Genomic DNA, 16,356 nt, shown 5'->3' on the forward strand with positions numbered 1-16,356 from the left:
GTTAGGGGGCAGGAGGAGAAGGGGGACGACAGAGGATGAGATGGCTGGATGGCATCACTGACTCCATGGACGTGAGTCTGAGTGAACTCCGGGAGATGGTGATGGACAGGGAGGCCTGGCGTGCTGTGATTCATGGGGTCGCAAAGAGTCGGACATGACTGAGCGACTGATCTGATCTGATCTGGTCTGAAGAACCTTAGCTTAAGACTCTGGATTCTGCAACTTTTGAGTTGAGAAGGGAGATGTTGACAAAAGGCAGATCTTTATAGATTTATAATTGTAAACAGAATAGATTTTTAAATTTTTTATTTATTTATTATTTATCTGTTCAGGTGTGCGGGGTCTTCGGGGCTGCGCGTGGGCTTTCTCTAGTTGCGGCGAGTGGAAACTACTCTCTGGTGGTGGTGCACAGGCTTTTCACTGGAGTGGCTTCTCTTGTTGCGGGGCATGGGCAACAGGGTGCACAGGCTTCAGTAGTTGGGCACGGGCTTAGCTGCCCCATGGTATGTGGGACCTTCCTGGACCAGGGATCGAACCCATGTCCCTCCATTGGCAGGTAAATTCTTTGCCACTGAACCATCAGGGAAGTCCAGAATATGTTTTTAAACTTAGAGAACTATTCCAAAAGAAGTTATGAAGTCCACATTTTAAAAAAGGGGTTTGAGAGAAAGGAAACAGATGGCAGCTCACTGAAGGGTAAGTTCACTATGATCAGTAACTCCAGCACCTGGACAGGAGGAGCCAAGCAGGACTGAGAGGGTAGCAAAGAAGCAGGTGGAGAGAGCAATCTTATACTTAAGGGTGGCTGCATGAGCACGGTACAGAACCCTGTGCCCCAGAAAAGCCACACCTCCATGTCCCTAGCCTTAAAAAGGCTCACAGGGCTCATCCTGCCCTTAATGCAAGCTGAAAGAAGAAGAAAATCATGTGGAACATAGCAAAAAACAAAAATAAAAAACACCTGCATTCACCAGCTTAACTGTATGTGTGTGTGTGTATATGTTTGGAGACGTATCATAGTTTTAAAAACTTAATCCCACAGTTAGTTCAACAATAACAAAAACCCAATCAGAAAACAGGCAAAGACCAGAATAAGCATTTCTCCCAAGAAGATAAATGAATTGCAAGCTAGCAAATGAAAAGATGTTCAATATCATCAATTATTAAGGAAATGCAATGAGGTATGACCTAACACCCATTATAATGGCTACTATTAAAAATAACTGAAAAAGGAGAGACTAAGAAGACAACAGGAAAAATATCAATGAAACTAAGAGCTGGTTCTTTGAAAAGACACACAAAATCAACAAACCTGTAGCTAGACTCAACAGTCAACAAGAAAAAGAAGACTCAAAGAAAATGAGAAATGAAAGAAGAGACAACTGACACCACAGAAATACAAAGGATCATTAAGAAGTACATTTGAACAACGTAATGAACAATTATATGCCAACAAACTGGAAACCTAGACAAGAATTCCTAGACAAGCTACCAATACTGAATCATGAAAAAATAGAAAATCTGAACAAATCAGCTACTAGTGAGATTAGATCAGTAATTAAAAACCTCTGAAAAAATAGGTACCATTTCACACCAGTCAGAATGGCTGCTATCCAAAAGTCTACAAGCAATAAATGCTGGAGAGGGTGTGGAGAAAAGGGAACCCTCTTACACTGTTGGTGGGAATGCAAACTAGTACAGCCACTATGGAGAACAGTGTGGAGATTCCTTAAAAAACTGGAAATAGAACTGCCATACGACCCAGCAATCCCACTGCTGGGCATACACACCGAAGAAACCAGAAGGGAAAGAGACACATGTACCCCAATGTTCATTGCAGCACGGTCTATAATAGCCAGGACATGGAAGCAACCTAGATGTCCATCGGCAGATGAATGGATAAGAAAGCTGTGGTACATATACACAATGGAGTATTACTCAGCCATTAAAAAGAATACATTTGAATCAGTTCTAATAAGGTGGATGAAACTGGAGCCTATTATACAGAGTGACGTAAGCCAGAAAGAAAAACACCAATACATATGCGTTAGTATACTAACACATATATATGGAATTTAGAAAGATGGTAACGATAACCCTGTTTGTGAACAGCAAAAGAAACACAGATGTATAGAACAGTCTTATGGACTCTGTGGGAGAGGGTGAGGGTGGGATGATTTTGGAGAATGGCATTGAAACATGTATAATATCATATGTGAAATGAATCACCAGTCCAGGTTCAATGCATGATACAGGATGCTTGGGGCTGGTGCACTGGGATGACCCTGAGGGATGGTATGGGGAGGGAGGTGGGAGGGGGGTTCAGGATGGGGAGCACATGTATACCCGTGGTGGATTCATGTTGATGTATGGCAAAACCAATACAATATTGTAAAGTAATTAGCCTCCAATTAAAATAAATAAATTTATATTTTTAAAAAACCTCTTAAAAAATAATCCATCAGGATCAGATGGCTTTACTGGTGAATTCTATCAAACATTTAAAGAATTAATATCAAACCTTCTCAAACTCTTCCAGAAAATAGAAGAAGAGGTTCCAAAAATCAAAAAGGCAATGTTTGCAGACTCATTTTATGACGCTAGCATTATCCTGCGGCCAAAACCAGACAAGGATGCCACAAGAAAAGAAAATCACAGGCTACTATCCCTGATGAATGGAGATGTAAACATCCTCAACAAAACATCAGCATGCCTAATTCAGTAATACATTAAAAGGGTCATACACCACAATCAAGAGGGATTTATTTTAGGGATGCAAGGATTGTTCAACATCTGCACAGCAATGTGATACACCACATTAAAATGAAGGATAAAAATCAATAGATCATCTCAATATATCCAGAAAAAGCATTTGACAAAATTCAACATCCATTTATGACTTAAAAAAAACTCTCAACAAAGTGGGTATAGAAAGAATATTCTTCAACATAATAAAGGGTAAATATAACAAACCCACAGCTAACATCATACTCAATGATAAAAGCTGAAAACTTTCCATCTAAGGTTAGGAACAACACAAGGGTGCCTGCTCTGTAGCCCCTTTTATTCAACATAGTATAGTAAGTCCTCTACTTATGAACACATTCTGTTCTGAGAGTACCTTTGTAAGTCCAATTTGTTTGTAAGTCCAACAAAGTTAGCCTAGATACCCAGCTAACACAATCAGCTATATAGTATTGCACTGTAATAGGTTTAAAATACTTTTCACAGAAATAATACATAAAAAAACACAAAAATTTAAAAAAAATTTTAATCTTAGAGTACATTGAAAAGTACAGCAGTACAGTACAACAGCTGGCACAGGGGCAGCATCAAGTGAGCAGGCAAGAAGAGTTACTGACTGGAGGAATGAGAGGAGGTGGGAGATGGTAGAGCTGAAGGATCCTCAGCACTACGAGATGGGGGGGCAAGCTGCAATTTCACTCCTACCTGATGTTGATGGAACACACATGTGCATCTTTGCAAGTTCACAACTTCAAGGTTCATATGTAGGGGACTTATTGTAGTGGAAGTCCTAGCCAGATGAGTTAGGCATCTGTTAACAAAAAGTTAACAAAAAGAAAAAGGCATCCATCTTGGAAAGGAAGAAGTAAAATTATCTCTGTTTGCAGAGATAATATCAGAGACATGATATTGTACAGAAAACCCTCAAGACTCCACCAAAAAGCTGTTAGGACTAATAAATTAATCCAATAAAGCTAGGGGATACAATATCAACGTATAAAAATCTGCTGCATTTCTATATGCTAATAATAAACTATCAGAAAGAGAAATTACAAAACTCATTTACAACTGCATCAAAAAGAATAAAATACCTAGGAATAAATTTAACTAAGGAGGTTAAAGACATGTATACTGAAAACTGTAAGTTAATTAAGGAAAAAGAAGACACAAATAAATGGAAAGAGTCCACACTCATGGATTCAAAGAGCTAAAAGTGTTAAAATGTCCATAGTACCCAAAGCAATCTACATATTCAGTGCAATCCCTATCAAAATTCTAGTGGCATTTTTTTATGTAAGTAGAAAAAACAATCTCCAAATTTTAATGGAACCACAAAATACCCTGAATAGCTAAAGCAATCTTGAGAAAGAAGGTCAAAGCTAGAGGCACCATGCACCCTGATTTTGAACTATATTACCAAGCTATAATAATTAAACATATGATATTGGCATAAAAAAAGATACATAGATCAATGAAACAGAATAGTAAGCTCAGAAACAAACCCAGCATATATGATCAACTAATTTACCACAAATGAGCCAAGAATACACAATGGGGAAAGGACAGTCCCTTTAATAAATGGTGTTGGGAAAACTGGACAGCCACATGCAAAAGAATGAAACTGGACCACTATTTTACACCATAAACAAAGAATAACTTAAAATGGATTAAAGACTTGAATATAAGGCCTGATACCATAAAACTCTAAGAAAACAGATATTTATAGTAAGCTCCTTGACAAAGGTCTTGGTGATAAATTTTTGAATCTGACATCAAAAGCAAAAGCAACAAAAGTAAACATAAACAAGTAGGGCTACATCATCAAACTAAAAAGCTTCTTCACAACAAAGGAAACCATCAACAAAATGAAAAGGTAACATACTAAATAGGAGAAAACATTTGCAAATCATATATCTGATAAAGGTTAATACCCAAACATATAAAGAACTCCTACAACTCAATAGCAAAAAACCCCGAACAATCTAATTAAGAAATAAGCAGAGATCTGAACAGAAATATTTCCCAAGAGGACATACAGATGGCCAATGGGTATATTAAAAGATGCTCAACATCACTAGTCATTAGGAAAATGCAAACCAAAACCACAATGAGGTATCAACTCATACCTGTTAGAATGTCTGTAATGAAAAAGCCAAGAAATAACAAGTGTTAGCAATGATGTGGAGAAAAGGAAACCTTTGTGCACTGTTGGTGGAAGTGTGAACTGATGAGGAAAACACTATGGAAGTTCCTCAAAAATCTAAAAATAGAACTTTTAAATTAAAGGTTAAAAATAGAACCATATGCTTCAGCAATCCCACAAAGTACTTATTTGAAGAAAATTAAAATCCTATCTTGAAAAAAATATATGTACCCCATGTTCACTGCAGCATTAATTTTAACAGCCAAGATATGGAAACAACGTCAAGTTCCATCAATGAATGAATAAAGAAGATGTGGTTTACATATACAATGGACTATTATTCAGTCCATAAAAAAATGAAATCTTGTCATCTGCCAACGTGAAAGCACCTTGAGGGCATCATACTAAGTGAATTAATTCAGACCAAGACAAATACTGTATGATCTTACTTATACATGGAATCTAAAAATAAAAACAAAGAAACAAGCTTTTAGCTATAGAGACTAAATTAGCAATTGCCAGGGTTGGGGTCAGGAGTGGGAGAAATGGTGAAAGGGATCAAAAGACTCAAACTTCCAGTTATAAAATAAGTAAGTCCTGGGGATGCTGACTGATGGTGAAGCTGAAACTCCAATACTTTGGCCACCTGATGCAAAGAACTGACTCATCTGAAAAGACCCTGATGCTGGGAAAGATTAAAGGCAGGAGGAGAAGGGGACAACAGAGGATGACATAGTTGGATGGCATCACCAACTCAATGGACATGAGTTTGAGTAAACTCTGGGAGTTGGTGATGGACAGGGAGGCCTGGCGTGCTATGGTTCATGGGGTCGCAAAGAGTCGGACACAACTGAGCGACTAAACTGAAGTGAAGTCCTGGGGATGTAAAGTATACCAAGGTGACTATAGTTAATAATATAGACAGTTGCCAACTTATGGTGATTCAATTTAACAATTTGACTTTATGATGGTACAAAAGCAATATAAATCCAGTGAATCTGTACTTTGAATTTTGATCTTTCCCTCCATGCTATCAACATGCTGTACAGTACTCTCTCATGATCCCTGGCAGCAACAGTGAGCTGTAGCTCCCCCAAATACTACTTGATCATGAGGATAAACAACCACTACACTTAAAATCATTGTTTTTCACTTTCAGTGCAGAATTCAATAAATTACATGAGATATTCAACACTTTACAAAATACGCTTTGTGTTAGATGATTTTCCCAAGCTGTAGGCAAATGTAAATGTTCTGAGTGCATTTAAGATAGGCTAGGCTGCTGCTGCTGCTGCTGCAGCTTCAGTCGTGTCCGACTCTGTGTGACCCCATAGATGGCAGCCCACCAGGCTTCCCCGTCCCTGGGATTCTCCAGGCAAGAACACTGGAGTGGGTTGCCATTTCCTTCTCCAATGCATGAAAGTGAAAAGTGAAAGCGAAGTCGCTCAGTCGTGTCCGACCCTCAGCAACCCCGTGGACTGCAGCCTTCCAGGCAGGAGTACTGGAGTGGGGTGCCATTGCCTTCTCCAGGCTAGGCTAAGCTACTGAAATTAAAAGATGCTTGCTCCTTGGAAGAAAGCTATGACTCCTTGGAAGAAAAAATATGACAAACCTAGACAGCATATTAAAAAGCAGAGACATTACTTTGCTGACAAAGGTCCATCTAGTCAAAATTATGGCTTTTCCAGCAGTTGTATATGGATGTGAGAGTAGGACTGTAAAGAAGGCTGAGTGCCAAATAATCAATGCTTTCAAACTGTGTGTTGGAGAAGACTCTTGAGAGTCCCTTGTACAGCAAGGAGATCAAACCAGTCATTCCTAAACCCTGAATATTTATTGGAAGGACTGATGCTGAAGCTCCAATACTTTGGCCACCTGATGCGAAGAGCCAATTCACTGGGTAAGACCAATGCTGGGAAAGATTGAAGGCAGGAGAAGAGGCAACAGAGGATAAGATGGTTGGATGGCATCACTGACTCAATGGACGTGAGTTTAAGCAAGCTTCAGGAGATGGTGAAGGACAGGGAAGACTGGTGTGCTGCAGTCCATGGGGTCACAAAGAGTTGGAATGACTGAGCGACTGAACATCAACAAGGCTAAGCCATAATGTTTAGTAGGCTAAGTGATTAAATCAATTTTTGAATGAATATTTTAAATTTATGATGGGTTTATCAGGACATAATCACATATTAAGGAAGATCTGTGCATATTCAGAAGTTGCTATAAGAGAACAGATCTTACAAGTTCTCATCATAAGAAAAAAAATTTGTTAACTATGGAAGGTGATGGATGTTAACTAGATAACTAAGGTGATCATTTTGCAATGTACACAAATATCGAACCACTGTATGCCTGAAACTAATAATAGTATATGTCAATTATATACTACAATTAAAAAACCAAGAAAATAACAACCATAGTGAGGATGTAGAGATACTGGAATCTTTGTGCACTGTTGATGGGAGTGTAAAATAGGGTAGCCACTGTGGGAAAAAAGTATGGTAGTTCCTCAAAAAGTAGAATTACCCTATGTTCCATTAACCCTTCTGGGTATACACCCAAAAGAACTGAAATCAGTCTCAAAGAGATATTATACACCCATGTTCATAGCAGCATTACTCACAGCAGGCAAAAGGTGCAAACAAACCTGGTGTCCACAACAGAAGAATGGATAAACAACGCGTGGTGTATACATGCAACGGAAGATTATTCAGCCTTAAAAAAGAAGGAAATTCTGACACACACTGTAACTAAATGACTCTTGAGGACCCTGTACTCAGTGACACAAGCCAGTCACAGAAAGACAAACACTGTATGATTCTACTTACATGAGGTAACTAAAGCAGTCACATTCAGAGACAGAAAGTAGACTGTCTGTTGCCAGGGCTAAGCTGGGAGAGGGGCGATAAGGAGTTATTGAATGAGTAGAGTTTCAGTTTTTCAAGATGAATTCTGGAGATATGCTGAACTGGCAATGACTGCACACAGTGTCAATGTCCTTCATGTGTGCTTAAAAATGGTGAAGATGGGAAGTTTCATGTGTGTGTATTTTATCAGGATTAAAAACAAAGTTGAAAAGCCCACAATATATGAGAGAATCTGTTCAAAATCCAAGACTGGAAAGGGGAATCCAGTTGAACTTGGGCCAAGGTAGACTGAAGATGGAGCCAAGGTCTCCCAGCCTTTTGGTTGTACCAACCCTTTGAAATAAGTAACAACAGAATGGCCTAGTGGTGGTTCTGCATGGAGCCTTTTGGCAACAATATTCTTACATGGATGCAGGTGCTAATTTAACAGGCAAAATGGAAACCTATGGTACTACTGTGCCAAGCTACAGTTTAATCTGAAGCATTAAGTTCCCATGGACCTCACAGGAGGTGGCAAAGAACTATGAAGTTTAAGGGAAATCAAATCTAAATAGCTGCCCAGGTCCAAGCAGAGAGCTCAAAGCCTGTTTGGATTTCGATAAAATAACATCACAGAGGGAGCTGTTACCAGGCCTGAGCAATTAATCTTTCTGAAAAAAGTGAGTTTGTACTTTTTCGGGGGGAGGAGTTGTGCAGCTTCTACAAAATTTGATAGTATAAATACAGTGCATTTTAATCCATGCCAATAATTAGATTCTCATACTAAAAAGGAAGTGGCTAAAACTTTCCATGGCTATCCTATCCCTACCTTTTATGGGAAAAATTCTAAAAATATATCACAATCCAGATTAGTATGAAGGGAGAGGGCATGTAAATGTAATACCAACACAAAATTGCAAATGAAATGTGCTATAATCTAAAAATGTTTCCTCTTCTATGTGTTGGTTCCTGTGGAATCCAGAAAATACTGACTACACTACATACAAAACTATCCTTTGATTTAGGGGCAAAATGTTTATTAAATGTTGTGGTTCAGTTGCTAAGTTGTGTCTGACTCTGTGACCCCGCCCTCCATGGACTGCAGCACACCAGGCTTCCCTGTCCTTTACTGTCTCTCAGAATTTGCTATAATTCATGTCCATTGAGTCGGTAATGCTATTTAACCATCTCATCCTCTGCTGCCCTCTTCTCCTTTTGCCTTTAATCTTTCAGGGCATCAAGATCTTTTCCAAAGTTTTTAAAAATGTGTTATTTTTATCACACACATATACATAATGTAAAAATAAAATTTTTATAATAAACACTGATGTGTAAGAGCTAAATATTTTTAAAGTTTTTAACATCAACAGAACTAAAACAGGAAAAAAACTTCTCAATAGATACAGAAACATCATTCAGCAAAATTCAATGCCTATTCATGATTGAAAACTCTCAGCAACCTAAAATAGAAGGTAACTTCCCCAATCTCATAAAGGGTTACTGACAAAAACCCTACAGCTAACACTATACTTACTGGTGAAGACTGAATGCTTTTCTCCCAAGACCAGGAACAAGACAAGGGTATCAACTCTCACTATTTCCATTCAACATCTTAAAGGCTATCCTAGCCAGTGCAATCTTGGGGGTAAATAGCAGGGAGTGGGCGGAGTATGTAGAGTGAAAAGAGGAATGTAAAACTGTCTATTTAGACAACAGATCACCTATGTAGAAAAAACTACAAAACATCTACAAAAAAGCTGAAGAATAAATGAATTCAGCAAGATCACAGGATATAAGGTGAACATGAAAAAATTCAAATATATTTTTACTCATTAGCAACAAATTATTAGATATTGAGATTTTTAAAAATTCTATTTTAACCTAACTATAAGTATTTGTGGACAAATTTAGCTAAGTATGTATAAGACCTATTGTGAAAACTATAAATTCACTGCTGAAAGAGTTTATGAATAAATGGAATAAATAGAAGATATAAATAAATGGAGAGTTATAACATGCTCATGGGTCAGAAGACTCTATTAAGATGTCAATTCTCTCCAAGATGATTTATAGATTCAAAGGAATTCCAATCAAAAACCCAGCAGGCTTTTTTGCAGGAAGGCTGACTCTAAAATTTAAACAGAAATGCAAATAACAGAACAACTTAGAGAAAGAACACGGAGGAATTACACTACCAATTTCAAAAATTACAACAAAGCTAAATAATCAAGACAGTATGTTATTGGAGTAAGAACAGACATTTAGGTCAATGGAAGAGAAAAGAGAGTCTAGAAATAGATCCACACATACACAGAAAACTGATTTTTTTAAAAAGTGCCAAGGTAATTTCAATGACAAATAGACTTTGCAATAAATGATGCTGGGACAATTGTTATATATGTGTGAAAAAATTAACCCAGACCCTTATCCCTCACTATATATTAAAAATTAATTCAAAGGTTCCAGAAGTAGGTTCCCTAAGATCCATGATTATGTTCCATAACAGTAATGTTTTCAATACCATATTGCTTTAATTGAAGAGAAGAAAGGATACTATACAAAATAATAATAAACATTAATGTTACGCAATGTTACAAAAAATCATAATGGGCTATTGGCCTAAATGTAAGGGCTAAAATCATAAAATTTCCAGAAAAAAAAATAGGAAAATATCATTACAATCTCAGAGTGGATGGAAATTTCTTACATAGTATACAAAGAGAATAAAACAGGACTTGATTAAAATTTTAGGCTTTAGCTCATCAAGAGACACTGTTAAGAAATGAAAAGGTAAGCCACAGACTGGATGAAATATTTGCAGAACACATTTCTGATAAAACAGCTATAATCAGAATAAGAACTGAGAAATGAAAATCAAAACTACCATGAGATATCACCTCACACCAGTCAGAATGGCCACTGTCAAAAAATCTACAAATAATAAATGCTGGAGAGGATGGGGAGAAAAGGGGACCCTCTGACACTGTTGGTGAGAACATATGTTGGTATATCCACTATGGAGAGCAGTATGGAGGTTCCTCGGGAAACTAAAAATTGAGCTACCAAACGATCTAGCAATCCCACTCCTGAACACATATCCAGAGAACATGGTTTGAAAGGATCACATGCACCATAATGTTCAGTGCAGCACAGATTACAATAGCCAAGACAGGGAAGCAACCCCTATGTCCACCGACAGACAGAGGATGTGGCACATACGCACAATGGAATAAAAGAATGAAAATCAGCCACTAAAAGAAGAAATCACACTATTTGCAGCTACATAGACGGTGGACCTGGAAATAATCATGCTAAGCGAAGTCAGACAGAGAAAGACAAATACCATATGATATCACTTACATGCAGACTGTAAAAGAAATGATACATGTGAACTTGTTTACAAAACATAAACATACTCACAGACTTGGGAACAAACTTACTGTTACCAGGGGCAACTGTGGCAGGGACAGACAGACTGGGAGTTTGGGATTGGCCTGTCCTCACTACTGCCTTTAGAACAGATAACCAACAAGGACCTACTGCACGGCACAGGGGACGCTGCTCAATATTGTACAGCAACCTAAAATGGGAAAAGAATCTGAAAAAAGAATAGATAACATATATGTATAACTGAATAACTTTGCTGTACACCTGAAACTAACACAACACTGTTAATCAACTATCTCCAATATAAAAATTTTAAAAAAGAAATGCGAAAAAAGGAAAAAATAAAAACTTATTCAAATATGAAAAGACAATTCAATTAAACATGGAATAAGATAGAAACAAGACACTTCAATAAAATACACAAATGGTAAATACACACAAAAAGATGGTCAATATCATTAGCCTTTAAGGAAATGAAAATTAAAACCATCATGAGATACCACTACATATGTACAAGAACGGTTACATAGTTAAACTTAACAATACCAAGTGTCAGTGAGGACATGGAATAACCAGAACCCTCATACACTGCTTGTAGGAATGCAACCCTGAAAAACAGCTTTGCAGTTTCTTATAAAGTTAAACACAGATGTACCATATGATCCAGCAACAGTTCCTGTCTTGGGAATTTACTAAAGAAAAATGAAACAAAAGGCTGTATGCAAATGTTTATACCAGCATCATTCATAACAGTAAAAAAATGGGACAACCCAATGTCTATCAAAAATTGAATGGATAAACAAATTAGGCTTATCCACATAATAGAATACTATTCAGTAATGAATGAACGCTATGGATGACTCTCAAAAGTATTACACTAAGTGGAAGAAGCTGGACACAAAAGGACTACATATTGTATGATTTTATTTATATGAAATTCTAGAAAAGGCAAATCTATAGTGACAGAAAGCAGATGATTGGTTTTGCTAGGTGCCAATGGTGGGCAGAGAGAATGAACTACAAAGAAGCGCAAGGAAACTTTTCATATTAATTGAAATGTCCTATATTACGATTGTGTGGTGGTTATACAAATACATATGTTCATCAAAACACATCAAACTGAACAGTTAAAATTAGTTAATTTTATTTTATGTAAATTATAACTTAATAAAGGTATCTTTTGAAAAAGTGTTTAAAGAAAGATTTTTACAAATATTAACCAAGTTATACACATATGTGCAACATGTACCAAATGGTAGACAACTCAACAGTGATGTCTTAGAATTTTATAAACTTGGTCTTGTCACTGCCATGCAAAAATCATTCCATGCATGATATAAAGTTTGTAACAACAACTACTACTGGTGCAAAAGAATGGAGCAGAGACAAGAATAGGATGGGACCCTATGTCTGAGGAGGTCAAACTGCATTACTGTCACCATCCAGCAAAGATCCATGACAGTGACAAGGAGAATTAGTTTGTGCTAGACATCCATCAGTTCACCATCTGGAATATCCTTCTTTCGAAGTTAAACAAGAAATCTTGTCTCTTGGCAACTGATATAAGCCCTAATAGTGGCTTATAAAGCACAACTGTCCAAGTAGTGCTACAATTTTAAAAATAACAAGGAACACAAAGATGCCTTTGCAGGTCATATCACATTCAAAGATAAAGCTATCTTCCACTAGAGTGGAGAGATGAATTGTCACAGCATACAACTGTGGGATGCTGCCATATTATAACAGAACATGTAAGAGATTCACTAAAAATTCATATCTTTTAAATATATTTGACCTATTTATTACTGCTTGTCCCCACCAGAACAATGACACTCCATCATGACAGGGATTTTTGTTTTTGCTGTTCAATGCTGTATCCCTAGCACCTAGAACAATGCCAAGCATACAGTAATTGTTCAATAAACATTTGTTAAATGAATATATTATGTCTACATAGTCAGTAAATATCTATACAAATTTATTATGTCAATATAGATATCAATCACAGCTAAATGATGTAATAACCTTTCCTTACATTTCTTTTCTTATACAATTTCCTTGACTGGAAATTACTATCTTGTTTCTCTACTCATTTTGTTTCTAAATATCAATTCAAATATAAACTTTCAATCTACAAATAATAAATGCTGTAGAGGATGTGGAGAAAAGGGAATACTCTTGCACTGTTGGTGAGAATGTAAAGTGGTACAGCCACTATAGAAAACAGTATAGAGATTCCTTAAAAAACTAAAAATAGTTACCATATGATCCAGCAATCACACTCCTGGGCATATATCCAGAAAAAATGAAAACTTTAATTTGAAAAGATGTATGTACACCAATAGTCATAGCAACACTATTTACAACAGCCAAGACATGGAAGCAACCTAAACGTCCGTCGACACATGAATGGATAAAGATCCGGTGTGCCCAATGGATATTACTTGGCCCATAAAAAGAATGAATTTTTGCCATTTGCAGCAACGTGAATAGACATAGAAGTTATCATACCAAGTGAAGTAAGTCAGATAGAGAAAGACAATTAAATGAATTTACTCATAGAACAGACACAGGCTAACAGACACAGAAAACAAACTTATGGTTACCAAAGGTGAAGGGGGAGAAAAGGATAAATTAGGATTAACATATACACACTAGCATATTTAAAGCAGAAAAGCAACAAGGATTTACTGTATAGCACAGGGAACTATATTCAATATCTTGTAATAACCTATAATGGGAAGATAATCTGAAAAATATATATATAACTGAATCACTTTGTCATATACCTGACACTAACATGATACTGTAAATCAACTGTACTTCAATTTAAAAAAATGAACTTTCAAACAAGGAGATTTTTATTTTTCCTTTATATATTTCTTTATTCCATAAGTTTTCTATGATATATCTGTGTTTATGTGTATTCAGAATAAAAAACATTTTTAATGTTATGCATTTTTATAAAATTAGAGCTTTTGGAAAACAAGATTTAAAATGTTAATAAATACATATCTATCAATAATTACTTTAAATTTCAATGAACTAAGTGCTCCAATAAAAGATACAGAGTGGCAGGCTGGATATAAAATAAGAGCCTACAATATGTTGCCTACTGGCTTCTGGCAATGGCGATCTACTCCAGTACTCTTGCCTGGAAACTCCCATGGATGGAGGAGCCTGGTAGGCTGCAGTCCATGGGGTCCTGAAGAGTCAGACACAACTGAGCGACTTCACTTTCACTTTTCACTTTCACGCATTGGAGAAGGAAATGGCAACCCACTCCAGTGTTCTTGCCTGGAGAATCCCAGGGACGGAGGAGCCTGGTAGGCTGCCGTCTATGGGGTCACACAGAGTCGGACACGACTGAAGTGACTTAGCAGCAACAGCAGCAGAGACCCATTTTAGGGTGAAATAAACCCATAGATTGAAAGTGAGGAATTAGAAAAAGATATATTTCATGCAAACAGAAATGACGGGAAAGCAGGGGTAGTGATATTCATATCAGACAAAAACAGACTTTAAAACAAAGGCCATTAAAAGACTTAAATATCAGATATGACACTATAAAAGTCCTAGAAGAGAACACAGGCAAAATATTCTTTGACATAAATCGTAGCAATGTTTTCTTAGGTCAGTCTCCTAAGGCAATAAAAATAAAAACAAACAAGTGGGACCGAATCAATGCATTAAAAAATGAAAATACAACCTATGGAATGGGAGAAAATATTTTCAAATGATGTGACCAACAAGGGTTTAATCTCCAAAATGTACCAACAGATAATATAACTCAACAACAACAAAAAACCAAATGACCCAATTTAAAAACAGACATTTCTCCAAAGAAGATAGACAGATAGCCAGACACCTGAAGATGCTCAGCATCACTACTTATTAGAGAAACACCAAAGCCAAACTACTATGAGGTATCACTTCACCCTGGTCAGAATGGCTATCATTAAAAAGTCAAGAAATAACAAATGCAAGAGAGAGTGTGGAGTAAAGGGTATCTTCCTACACTGCTGGTGGGAATGTAAGTTGGTGCAACTACCATGGAAAACAGTATGGAGGTTCCTCAGAAAACTAAAATATAGAACTACCATATGATCCAGCAATTCTACTAATGGGTACTTGCACCCCATGTTCATAGCAGCCAAGACATAAGAGAATATTATTCAGCCATAAGAAGAGTGAAATTACGCCATCTGCAGCAACATGGAGGAATCTAGAAATTATTATACTAAGTGAAGTAAATCAAATATCATAAATCACTTATATGTTGAATCTAAAATATGATATAAACGAACTTACTTACAAACAGACTCACAGACATAGAAAACAAACTCATGATTACCAAATGGGAAAGATGAGAGGATAAATTAGGAGTTTGGGATTAGCAGATAAAACTACAATATATAAAACAGATAAAGAACAAAGATTTATTGTATAGCACAGAGAATTATTAGGTTGGTGTAAAAGTAACTGCAGTTTTGCACTGTTGAACTTTGCCGTTTGATATTGGAATACATTCTTAAGTAAATGTGGTTATGTTATACATCATTTTAATGTGCATTTCTTGCTTTAAGTTTTTTGCTAATGATTTACTGAAGCGGAAGTGAAAGTGTCAGTCACTTGGTCATTTCTGACTCTTTGTGACTCCATAGAATGTAGCCTGCCAGGCTCCTCTGTCCAGGGAATTCTCCAGGCAAGAATGCTGGAGTGGGTGGCCTTTTCCTTCTTCAATCTTCCTGATCCAGGGATTGAACCTGGGTCTCCGCATTGTAAGCAGATTCCTTACTGTCTGAGCTACCAGGCAAGAATTCTTGCCTGGAGAATTCCCTGGACAGAGGAGTCTGGCGGGCTACAGTCCATGGTGTTGCAGAGTTGGACACGACTGAGCAACTTTCACTTTCAGTTTTCAGTGACTTATTATTTGGGTTTGTTTTTTTTTCTATTTATTTTAGACTATAGAAATGATGTAAGACAAAAACCAAATTTGAGCAAATTTTTCATTTGAGTTCAAAATGGGTTGTAAAGCAGTAGAGACAACTTGAAACATCAACAACCAACTGAGAGCAAGTCAGTTACTAAACAACAATTCCTCTGCACATGTTTTTTATCTGGAAAACTCTCCACCCATTTCTCTATAAATCTAACCTGTCTTCAACCCAATATCCCCAATGAAGAATCCTTTATAATACTGATTAATCTTAACCCTCTGATCCATTTTGACTC

The 16,356-nt window shown here is 36.9% G+C and overlaps 1 protein-coding gene across 1 annotated transcript in view; it reads right to left on the reverse strand.

The window, feature by feature from the left end:
- Positions 1 to 16,356, reverse strand: part of REC114 (REC114 meiotic recombination protein) — a 112,372-nt gene that overhangs the window by 68,455 nt on the left and 27,561 nt on the right. The gene's annotated exons all lie outside the window — the stretch shown is intronic.

This window comes from Bison bison, unplaced genomic scaffold (assembly GCF_000754665.1).
Source record: "Bison bison bison isolate TAMUID 2011002044 unplaced genomic scaffold, Bison_UMD1.0 scf7180017864526, whole genome shotgun sequence".
NCBI classification, from domain to species: Eukaryota; Metazoa; Chordata; class Mammalia; order Artiodactyla; family Bovidae; genus Bison; species Bison bison.